We start from the raw sequence: 12,160 nt of genomic DNA, 5'->3' as shown, positions 1-12,160 counted from the left end.
TGCAAAAAACTTAGAAATCCGGGAAAATGAAGAGGGCCTTTAAGAAATTTTAGCATTAATAAATGTGTTGACTTGACTTGTTTAATTAGGATCACCAATCAATCACACCTGTTGTCTTATTCCAGTAAACTCATTATATTCGGGATTTTTTAATCAAAAGTACTGTTACATCCCTTTAAGCATAATTGTTTGAAGCAGTTATGTTCTAGTTCTGACTTCTTGAATTCAAACATGCTCAGGAATTCAAACCTCTCACCCTTTAAGTTTTGAGTCTGTAGATATTCAAGGCATAGTCTACTGGTTATAGAGAATAACTCTGAACTTCAAGATTCATTTGTATGAAAAGCCTGCTTCCTAACAAATTCTGTTAAAGGAAAACTTAGATGCCTGGGCACTAATCTCCTCAACGAGGATTTATCTCCACAAGCCACATCACAAAGCATCAACGAAGAACATTAATAAAATAGGATGTTTATATTCTCACATCACAAAGCATCAACGAATAACATTAATAAAATAGGATGTTTATATTCTCTACACTTCTATGTAATGTCCCCAATTAAATTAATTTTGCTAAAATGAATTTCTATTTTTGCAATTGGGGGTTGGGAAATATTTTGGCATATAAACTTAGGAAAAGTAGGTGGGAATCCCCACTTAATTTTTGGAGAGATGGAGGTCACCAACATTAGAGAAAAATGAAAGATTAAAATGGTAGTGGGATGTGGGGCCACTCAAAAAAGGGGAATTCAAACCCCTCAGGAAAATTGAATTGCTAAGGGAAGGAAGTTGAAATATTGGATGGAGGGAACCACATGAGGAGGCAAGAAATATAAATAGCAAGAGCATAGAAGCTATTGGGGTCTTTTGTTCACTAATCCATTTACTTTGTTGCTCAAGTTGTTTAGCTGGGTCACTAGTGCTGCTTAGCACAGAGTTCTCCAAGGGGAGAATTCACCCTTCTTTCAGTGGACTTAGAGTGCCACCCTAGGAAGGAAAGCTATTGCTACTTTAGTGAGAGGGTTGTGGAGTATTGCAGCACATTTTAGGAGATTCCTTCAACCAATTCGTACTCCAAGGAGGACGCAGTAGGGAATCGTACCATTCTTTTCAGCTAGCTTCCGAGGGTATTTTGCCTGGAGAAAATCAACGGAGTTGCTTGAGAGAGAGCTCAACATTTGTGGAAAGTTTTGGAGCTGGAAATGACTGCTATTGAAGGGAATGAAATTATCTTCCTAGGGCTTGCGCAAGGGGTCATTGGACAACGTTTTTGTGGGGTTGGGTTCAGTAACAGTTATCTTGTGTCGTGATTTGATGTAACACCTTTCCCCTACATCTGGGAAAATTTCCTAGACCATTCCTATTGCAGATTGAGAATAAATAAGGAGAGAGTTTGCAGCAGATAGAGCCATAGAGCCATTGGGGCCGCGGTCTCTAGTTCTACTAAGGAGGGCGTAGCACCAATTTTGGGTAATTCCGAGAGGTCAGAATTAGCTCAATTTTTTTTTGGGTTTGGACAATCAGGGGTCAAGGAGTTGACTCCTAATTTTGCAGAATTTTTGGGGAAGTTTTGGTGCTCCAAACAACAGAATTATCTGGCAACCAATGGGGAGGAGAGAGCTGAAATTTTGGGTCCCGGATGGTCAGTAGAACTTTTCAAAACCCCTTCTGTGTTTTTCTGAGTTTTTGACAAGGATCTCAAAAATAATTTGGCAAAATTTTCTAGGCAGATTTGAGGGGTCAAACAAGGCTCCCAACTCGGCCAACAATGTACTTCTTCAAGGGCCTACGCAGTCATTTGCTGGGGAGCTTTCTGCATCGTTTGGGTAGTTGATATTCATCCACCTAGGGCTTGTAGCTTGCTCTAAGCAAGCCCAGGTGCGCTCACTCCAATCTATTTTGTACTCCTTCTGCTATATAATAAAATTGGCCCATTTTGGTACGTTTCTGACTCATTTTGGTTCTCCGATATGTGTACATTTCTATTGTGTTGAATTTGTTGCATTTGCTTGATTATCACTGTTAATTTTTCATTAGGAACATTACATTCTATTGCTTATTGAATGTCTGTGCAAACCCTTAAAATATCAGGAGATCACATTGTATTCCCTAATCCATTACATGTTCTAGTAACCTAATATATGTTCTTGATAACGTATTTGGCATTGTTATTAGTAATTATTAATATTAATTGTATTTTTGAATAATCTTGCTTTCAAATGATGGGCTGCAAGCCAATGTAGCAGAATAAAGGGAAAAAAAGTTTTGCTGCAGTGAAGTATGGAGTCCAAATTATTTGAGATGTTATTAACATGGATGAATGTTTGAAGAAGCTTGAAAAGGCTCGAAAGCAAATTGAGATGCCCATTTTCACCTATAAAAGAGAATAAAGGGGAAGGTGTACACTTCTAAGGTATGCACTTCCAAAAGCAAAGATGAAAGATCAACAACAGTTGAAATTTAGAAAGATGCAACAAGAATTGAAGGATGTTGTATAGTAGTGGCCAAGAATTTCAATGAATGGAAGGATGACAAGATTGAGAATAAATATTGTCGAAAGGAGAAGTATCCAAATCCAAATATGATGATAAAGGTTGTAAATATACCATCAGGTGAAAGGAGAAGTATCCAAATCCAAATATGATGGTAAGGGTTGTAAATATACCATCAAGTGGAGGATAAAGACCAAAGAAAACATTCAGGCGTCTGTTATAAAAGATGAGAAAAAGGTTGGATTGGTGGAGTTTGTTCTCCTTGCGATTAGTGGAAAGCTACTGAAGTTGATGAAGGATACAAAACCCTAACTCCCACTGAGATGAAATGAAAATTTTCTTGTCAAAAGAAAATGCTCCAAAAACCAACACGGTGGAAACTTCCAATCAAGATTTTGACGTGATGGGGATCACCTCCACCCATGAATTTTGTCGCAAGTTGGATTTCTGGCAATGAGGTAGATTAAATTGTACAAAGATTGAAGCCTGGTTTCCGACCTAGTATATCTATTCTATCTGTTTCAAGCGAATCCACTATGAAGAAAACAACCACTACTACTTTCATATAAAAGCAGCATCTCAAACAGGAGATATGGGAATGCATTTACTCCTAAAATGACCACAAGTGTTGTCGCCTTGCAAACCCATAAGGTCTTTCACATACATTTGGAAAGATCATAAAGTACCATAACGCTTAAACCTAAACTCGTTCCACGGAGGATGAATGTCCTGTTTATAGGTTAGTAAGTCTTAACTTTCAACCATTAAAACCTACTATAGAAGAGAATGGTCGATAATTGTTATGGCTTAAACTATCAGAACTATGAAGGAGGAGGAGCTCGGACTACATTATACCAATGAATGAGATATTATGTCAATTCAAAAATGAATTACCCAGCATAGAGCAGAATAGGGAAAACAGAACCGTCAGAAGGGTAAGAAGTTCGAACCCTGTACCCTAAAGTTGGAGGACATTCACAGAAAGAGGTCTAAGAAGCATTGCTAAAAGGCCAAACCAAACCTAACCAGATGAACAACATCCTGAAAACAATTGAAAACCAAATCTTGATAAACGCAGACACTCCGACCATTATTTCCTGATAGATAATCCAAATGGCGTACCTTGTAAACTAGAGTTTGTTGCCTCCCGCTTCCCTTGGCCTTAAGAGATCAATAGAGTAGAGGCTGGGACCCTTTTAAATTCTAAAACAAAAAAATGTTGGAGAGAATCGGGTTCATGAATTATAAATTGTTAATGTTCGAATTAGGTTGGAAGAGAATCGGGTTCATGAATTATAAATTGTTAACGTTTCGTTCGGTCTCTTTTTCACTTTCTTTGTTCAAATAGACAAATCAGAAGAAATGTGAATTTCTATTAAACATAGTACAAGTTGAATATAGTAAATGAGAAGTTAAATAAAATATGAAAGAAATTAATAATTTATTATTCTCATAAATTATTATTTATTTAAATATCTAGAGTTGGTTACATCAACGTCAAAATACTCCATGAAAAATTATAATTAACTTTTTTGAGTCAACACTAACACGTGAGGAAGTCGATATGAGATTTTCTTTTAATTTTATATTAATTGTTTTTAAATTTAAATTTTATATTTTAAAAACAATATGTTATAAATTTATTAGTCTTTCTTAAATATAAAAATATGCATTGTAAATAAGTTTAATAGCTGAAATATAAAAGTTCGAAAAAAAAATAAGTTTTAGATTAAATATAAAAATTATAAAATTAAAAGTGGTTAGTGTAATTAGTTTAGAAGGGTATTTGGGTTGGAGTAGGTTTAAAATTGTTTTTTTTTGGTTAAGAGCTCGATTTTTTTTTTGGACTTAAGAAAATAGGTTAACTGTTTAAGATTAGAAGCATTTGGTGTGAGTGAAATTCTCTCTCTTACGAACCACTTATGGGTAATTTTAGGTGGTGTGGGTTTTCTTTGAATAATAGTGTGGAGTATGCCTAAAATTATTTTGCTTAGCTAAGAGCGGCTCAAAACCTAAGTATTTGGTCGGAGTGAAAGCATGCCCCCTTATGAACCACTAGCAAGTAATTACATGTGTTGTGGGTTTTCCTTGAATAATGATGAGTCAGCTTGCACTTGCAAATAAGAGTCAGCAATTGTTGTCCTTCCTACTGGTTTTTATTATTCTTATTATTATCCAAAGTATTTGGTGGGAGTGAAAGCATGCCCCCTTATGAACCACTACGAGTCAGCAATGGCTGTTCCTACCACTCGTTTTTATTATTCTTATTATTATCTAATTTTAAAGTCACGGCCAAACTAGACATCAAATATAGTTATGACAATTGAGTTTTGATGTATTTTCCTACTATTTAAAAATTATAATTTGAAAAAATAGGCAATCCAAATTAGAAATTTCAATTAAAAAACCATTAAAATTTAATTATGTTAATAAATAATGTAAGCACACCATTTTTAAGTAATTTCTTAAACTATAAGTTACTTTTCCAAATTATAGACACACTAACAATAGCCGTAGTCTTTAACGCGACTTTTTGAAAGCCTTTCCGGCGATTTTTTCCGGTGAAAATCCGGCAGTAATTTATTGAAATCCAAGTTTGATAACTAGTTTCTGCACAATGAAAGCGTCCCAGGGGTTTTTCAGGGCGCTGAATCCGAATATGCAGTTAAAAAACCATTTTAACTGCAACAAATCATGATTTCATCTCAATTTCTTCCGCCGGATTCCGTCACCGGAATCTCAAAAAGTCACATTATAGACAACTCCCTAACAATATAAGAAAAAAAATTATAAAATTAAAAGAGAAATAATAAAAATATTAAAAATTATAATAAATAATTTTGTTGATAAAATTATTAAAATAAAAATATAATTGGTCATGGCAAAATCAAAACATCACATGGCAAGTGAAAACATTTTTTCATTAATAAATAAAGTTTAATAACTTCTTTCCGACAATTTCATATTAAAAATTTTATATTTTATTTTTTAATTAAAAGTAAAGGTATTTTGGAATTTAATTTTATTTTTTTAATTAAAAATAAATTTATTTTGGAATTGAGCTTTTTTTATAATAATAATAATAATAATAAATAAAATAAATTGTTTTTTAAATAATTTTATAAAAAATTATAGCGAAAATCAAAGTATTATGACTTGCAAATGAAAATTATATATTGTGTTTTACTCGGATTAATAAAGTGATTTTATTAATTTATGAGATCTTGGATAGACGACGATTAGGTGATTTGTTAAGGTACTCCTTTATGTGAAGTCACTAGTTCAATTCCCTTTGCGTTGTTCCCTTGGAAAATTTCCCATATGTTTTAGGAATTTCACACCAACGAATTGTGCAATAGCCTTAGGTCTATCTATCACTGCATGCACCACCTGTACACATGGGAATATCCTAAAACTAATAGTATATTGCCTTGGAATCTCCATCTCAACTGGGTAACTCAAATTCTCTACATGCAACAATTATTTTGGGTTAATTGATTAGTTAAATGGTTGATCACTGAGTGTGGTTGAAGTTACACATCCACAACTTGACCTCCATTAGTTCTTCTATCAGTTAGAACTAGTTAAACTGACAATAATTCAAATTAACTGAAATAGATTGCTACAAATTAGAAACCATGTAGAATTGAACTCAAGTGTCTCCAACTCGAATTTACTAAGTTAATTAAGTGACAAGAGCCATGCCACCTCAGTTAAATACCTCCAAGTATTCTGATGAAATAGAAATTCAAATTTTAATCTAGTTTGACCAAGACAAAGTCAAAACTAGATTTTCTTGCTGCATTTTCAACACTCCCTCTCAGCAAGAAAGGGATTATCAAATACCCCAATCCCGCTTATACGGAACTCAAATTTTCCTCTTGACAAAGCCTTTGTCAAAATCTCCGCATCTTGTTCCTCTTTCGGAATGTATTGCAACAACATAATCTGCCTTTGCACACAATATCGTAGATGGTGATACTAGATGTCGATATTCTTGCATTGATCATGAAATACAAGATTCTCAAAGAGTTTGATACATCTCCGATTATCACAGTAAATCACAGTAGGATCCATCTTCTGACCAAATAACCTAACAAGAATATTTCTCATCCAGATAGCCTCACATGCTGCTTGACTTGTAGCCATGTAGTTTGCTTCTTTTGAGATGAGTGCCACAGATCTCTGCTTCCTACTGTACCAAGAAACCGATGCTCAACTAACACTAAAAATTCCTCTTGATCTTCTCTTCTTGCTTGATGGACTTCCCACCCAATCTACATTTGTGATTATCTTCCTCTTGTCGATTATTGTTTTCATCGATCTATTGGTTTCCACAGTTTAAAGAGTAGAGTTGATTCTTGTCTTGTGTTTTAGTGCATTACATGAACTATGAATCTACAGGAAAATCTACATGTTATCAGAGTTGAAGACAATATACTAGAGGATATTTCGAAGTTTTGAGTTTTGGGTTATAGGCGAAATTCAAATTTGCAATACATACTTCAAGATCGACAAATGGCTTTCTTCAATTTGAGGCTCGAGTATGCCTTGGAAGGCAACTCGAATTATATAGTCTGGAAAAATAGGATGGAGGTTGTGCTGGAGGATAATGGCCTCAAGGAATTCATTGAGAAAGAAATTCCTAAGCCAACAACATCAGATGCACATAATCTGGCCGAATGGAATAAGTGTGTGGCGAAGGCGAGGCAGATAATCCTTGAGGGAGTTCGAGACCACATTATCTCGAGTCTCCATGGGAAGGAAAATCCATATGCTATGTGGAAAGCACTGACGAACCTATTCTAGAAGAATAGTGACGATAGGAAATTGGCACTAAAAGACAAACTTCGAAAAATCAAGACAAAGAAAGGCAAGACAATTCCAAAATACTTGACCACGTTCACTCATTGTCGTGATGAGATTGACTGTGTTGGAATAACCATTTCTGAAGATGATATGGTGAGCCTAGCTCTCCTAAGCTGTCAGATTGGGAACGAATATGGTCAAATTTGATGCAGGAGGAGATTAGAAGGAACACCATAGATGGTTCCCCATCAAAGACTAATGAAGAGGAAATATGTGCCTTAGTGGCTAAGGAAAGGAAGGGGAAGGGAAGGTGTCCCATTCCAAATCAGATTCTTTCCATGGAGCTAAGAAAAAATACATGTTGAAAGTTAAGTGCTTTCATTGTCATGAGCTGGGACACTTTGCTATAAACCGTCTGCTCAAGAAGTCCAAGAAGAAGTCCTTAGGAGGAGCAACGGGTGAGGCTTTGGACTCTCAATTCGAATTGGACTTTACTTTCATTTCATGCATGGTGTCATCAATGATGGGCAGTGTATGGAACCTTGACAAGGAATTGTTCAATGACCTGAAGGAGAAGGATCTCCAAATGCATATCGAGATGGGTGATGATGGGAGGTATAGTGCTACTGGATTGGGCACGGTTACTTTATAGAGGGAGAAGGGTTATCCTCTCACCTTGAGAGATGTTATGTATGTGCCCGGGTTGAAGAAGAACTTAGTATTTGTCGCCATGCTTGAGGATAGAGGCTATGATGTGATTTTATCGAAAGGAAATGTGTTCCTTCAACACATAGCCATAGGTCAAGTAAAGAAGATAGGGATTCGAGTTAAGAATATCTGTAAGTTGGAGGTAGAGGATTGTGCTACTTTGAGCATGAAAGCAGAGATGGTGCAAAATCGAGACGTTAGCGAGTTGTGGCACAAGTAATTGGGTAACTTGCATCATGAGGATTTGAAAATCATGCAAAAGATCTCTACTGGCATTCCCAAAGGTACGCTAGAGAAAGTTGATACATATGTTATCTCCACCCTTAATATGATTCTCCAAAGATTACAATAGTGTGGCGTTCATCATAGACAAATGGAATAATCACTCTCAAGGAAAGTCATAAGGACTAACCTCTTTCGGTACATAATCCTTAGTGCAAAATGTAGTGCGAATCAGGGGTTTAGAAATAACCGTGACCCAAGTGATCAAAGGGCCTGATGATTTATTTTAAAGCACAGGGTAAAAGGTGTGTTCCTCTCAGCAAGATCACCATCCTTCAAGAACCCCGACGCTCCTAAACCAACTATAGGGGTATAACTTGCACGAGAATTAACGGAAGGAGCAACGCCGATGTTGAAAATTCAAACATTGATCCAACGGTACTGATTTGTTCCAGGGGCAAGAAAAGGGCTCATTCCGTTCAGAGTATTGCCTACCGTAGCACGATGGGGCCACCTGCCAGATGGGCTCCTCCCATTGGCTCCTCACGACCAGAGGTTACGGGGCCTAAATGTAAAGGTAAAGGTAAAATATGATTGTTTGCTCCTGCTCCTATTCTCTGCTTCCCTTTCTTCTGACAAACCCTAAGTCACCATGTACCCCCTACTCCAATCTCTAAGCCCACCACTTGGACAATTGTGCTCTTTTTTCTATATAATAACTTGTCTCTCAAACCTACCTTTCCAAGTAGCTACTAAATAGTCTTAGCGAGAATATCCCCCGCTTGGTCACTTGTGGAAGACCCCCTGCTCTGCCTACTTGAAACATACAAGGAACACTTTCAACGTTGCTTTTCGATACTCCTGCAGGCTCCAGGTAACCTTACACCCTGACCACCTGCATTTTTACTTTGATTCGCTCAATAAAATGAAGCAAATTGTGCCCACATCCCCTAAAACCTGTGAGGTAAAGTCTCCTGCCGTCGAGCCCTTAATGGATTACGAGAGTCAAATTGTAGACCTCGCTTGTCCTTATCCACTCATCAACCTCCGCTTTGAACTGTTCACTAACCATGTGAGGAAAGAAGACCCTTTTAGGGTTGTCGACTCTGGTTTGTATTTTCAGATCGTGCCTTCAGTTCATCATTTCCATGAATTTATATCCTGGCTTGCCACAACCTACCAAGAATATAAGAACTACTTTGTTTCTACCTTAGGGACTAAAATCCTAGAAGTAACTCCCACCTTGATCCACAGGGATTTAATTTTCCCTGTTTTTTCCACAATGCAGCCATTCACCGACACTACCCTAGTTCATCATTCCTGGACCAAATTTTTGCCCCTGAAGTTAAATCCCTTCCTCCAAAGGAATTTTTCCCAATAACCCTTTTTCAGGAGTCCATTCGACCCATCCTGTCTGTAATTTCCTGTTTGATGGGCGAAGATAGATCACACATGATAAATAAGGCCATACTGGGGTGTCTACATAAAATGAAACAACTTGGTTTCTTGCTCAACATCCCTCTCTACTTATCCGTGGCCATATGTTTTCAACTTCATTTTTTTCCTGCTTCTTCTTACTTTCTTCACCATTCCCTTCTATTTTATCTGTTCTTGTATACCCATATTGAATAATTCCAATGTCTGGACCTTCAAGTGTTTTCTCCCTGTTGGGTATGTGTTATATTCTTTCCACGACTACCCCATGCGTGGGGGGGTTTGCAAGGGGGTGATAGCCCTCCTGCATGGGGTCCAGGGCAGTGCCTCGGGAATTATTTTTTGGACCCTATATTAGGTGGAAAGACTGACCTGTGGTTTTGTGCATGGATTTCGCACATGGTTTTGGGCATGAGGGATTTGTGTCCATGGTATTTTGTAGATCTAGTCAAGGGAACTATAGTTATGTTCTAATCCAGGATTAATGGATTGGGGTTTATGGACGCTTCAGCATGTATATATATGTATTGTAACATTGAAAGGAATATAATGAAAAATCAATCTGGTAGTCCCGGTTTTGGGATCCAGGGGAAAATATCTGTGTATATCTGTTTTATGTTTTATGCTCTTGCCATTGTTTATTTTTTGTTTTTAGAATTTGTATGCCGGTAATTTCTGTACGGGGTTAAAACCTACACTCCCAACAAGCAACAAAATTCTGTCTTTGACTGGAATATCTCTGTGAGAAGAAGACCTGGCTTGGGTGGGTTTTCCCAATTCATATCGACCTTCATGGCCATCACATACCAGATCATCCATGGGACCCCGCCACCCAGAATCTTCCCGCAACAAAAAGAGTTCATCCAACTCAACAAGGATGCTATGATAGGATATTGGTACCTCTATGAGGATTACGAAGAGATTTGGGTTTACGGTTGTGAACTTTGTTCATATCGCTTGCCAGTATTCATGCCTATGAAGATATTTTCCCTCGAGTTCATCTAACAGATCCTCAGTGTACACCTGCTTCATCTTGTACTAGCAAAGAAAGGCTACATTTTTAAAATGGGACAACTAGTAGGTCCTTTTGTGGTAAACACAAGGTAGGATTTTAAAGTAGTTGAGGCACTACTCGAATCCATGGAGCTCGAAAAGTGAGACACTTGGAATTATGATCCCCAAGGCATCATTGCCCAAAGGAGAGAAAATATTAAAGCATCAACTTACGTGGATGACCCTAAGCCCAAAATTGTATGGAAAGCTAACTTTGATTAATGGCCTCTTAATACAGAAATGGAGACCGAATCCCCAGTAAAAATCATCAAAGAGGACCGCTGACTCAACAGGTGGTAATTACATAGAGGAAGACCATATAAATAAAAAATCTAGGAATCAAGGTCCAGAAGAGGAGGAAGAAGAAGAAGTGGGGATACAACTAGAGAAACTAGTGTCAGATCATCCAGGCTTTCAGATTAATTTGGAAAATCCACCAGCAGCCACAACTTCATCCATAGCTGAAGTATTCATTCCAGACCTTGAGGACAATGCTGCTACTACAAGATCTAGTTGGCCTCTAGGAAAATCTATTAAGGAAAGAAACAAAAAGGTCAAGGAGAGAATGCAGAGAACAATGACTTCCCAATCAACACCTCACCATACTCGACTACTGACCGCTATGGACCTAGAGAGGGATTGGATGAGAATTTCACTACAACACCCATTAATGCAGTCCTTGTCACAGGGTCCCAGTTCAAGACCTTGGATGTTTCCCTGAACTTAGCCAGTGTCCCTTTGTCAGATAAGGTCAACTTACATAATAAAGTTGTGGATATGTTATATAATGATCTGGGTAAGAACCTCATGACTATCAGTAGAGATGAGACATATATAGGAAATGTCTCCAATAGAGTAAAAATGGAGAAGACCAACTCCAGAGATTTATATCTCCAGAAGGAATCATATAAATAGTTGAACATTAAATTGGGTATAAACCCAGATGACATATCAGTTGTGGAAGCCATTCTACAATCAACTCAGAAGGAAAATCAAGAATTAAGGCATAGGCTAAAGATGCCTAGTAGTGAACATGTCCAGACAAAGGAGCTGGCACAGGCCGAGATGGAGAAATAGAAACTGATGAAGGAGTTGACAGATAGCAAGGATAAAGTATTGGCTCCAGAACAAATGGTGACTGAATTGCAAAAGAATATTCAAAGTCATGTATGTTTAATAGTAGTGCCTGAAGACCCCCAGAACCCCACTGGGTGTCTCACCTAAGCTCTGACTGAGCTTCAACTTTTTGAAAGTGAACTGAAGAAGACACAAAGGGACTTAGATAATGCTAAGGCCCAATTAGCTCAAAAGGAGAAACAACTGCAAATCACAGTTACGAATGCCGAACATGTCACTAAGAGCCTATAGGTTGCAACATAGGAGATAGATGAATTGAAGGATAAGTTGAAGGGAAACATGTCTCTCCTCGAACCCAGGTAGTT

This window comes from Pinus tabuliformis, chromosome 1_2 (genome assembly GCF_031772625.1).
Source record: "Pinus tabuliformis cultivar Carrire ecotype Pingquan chromosome 1_2, CPIR1, whole genome shotgun sequence".
Taxonomy (NCBI): domain Eukaryota; kingdom Viridiplantae; phylum Streptophyta; class Pinopsida; order Pinales; family Pinaceae; genus Pinus; species Pinus tabuliformis.
This window is presented reverse-complemented; position numbering follows the sequence as displayed.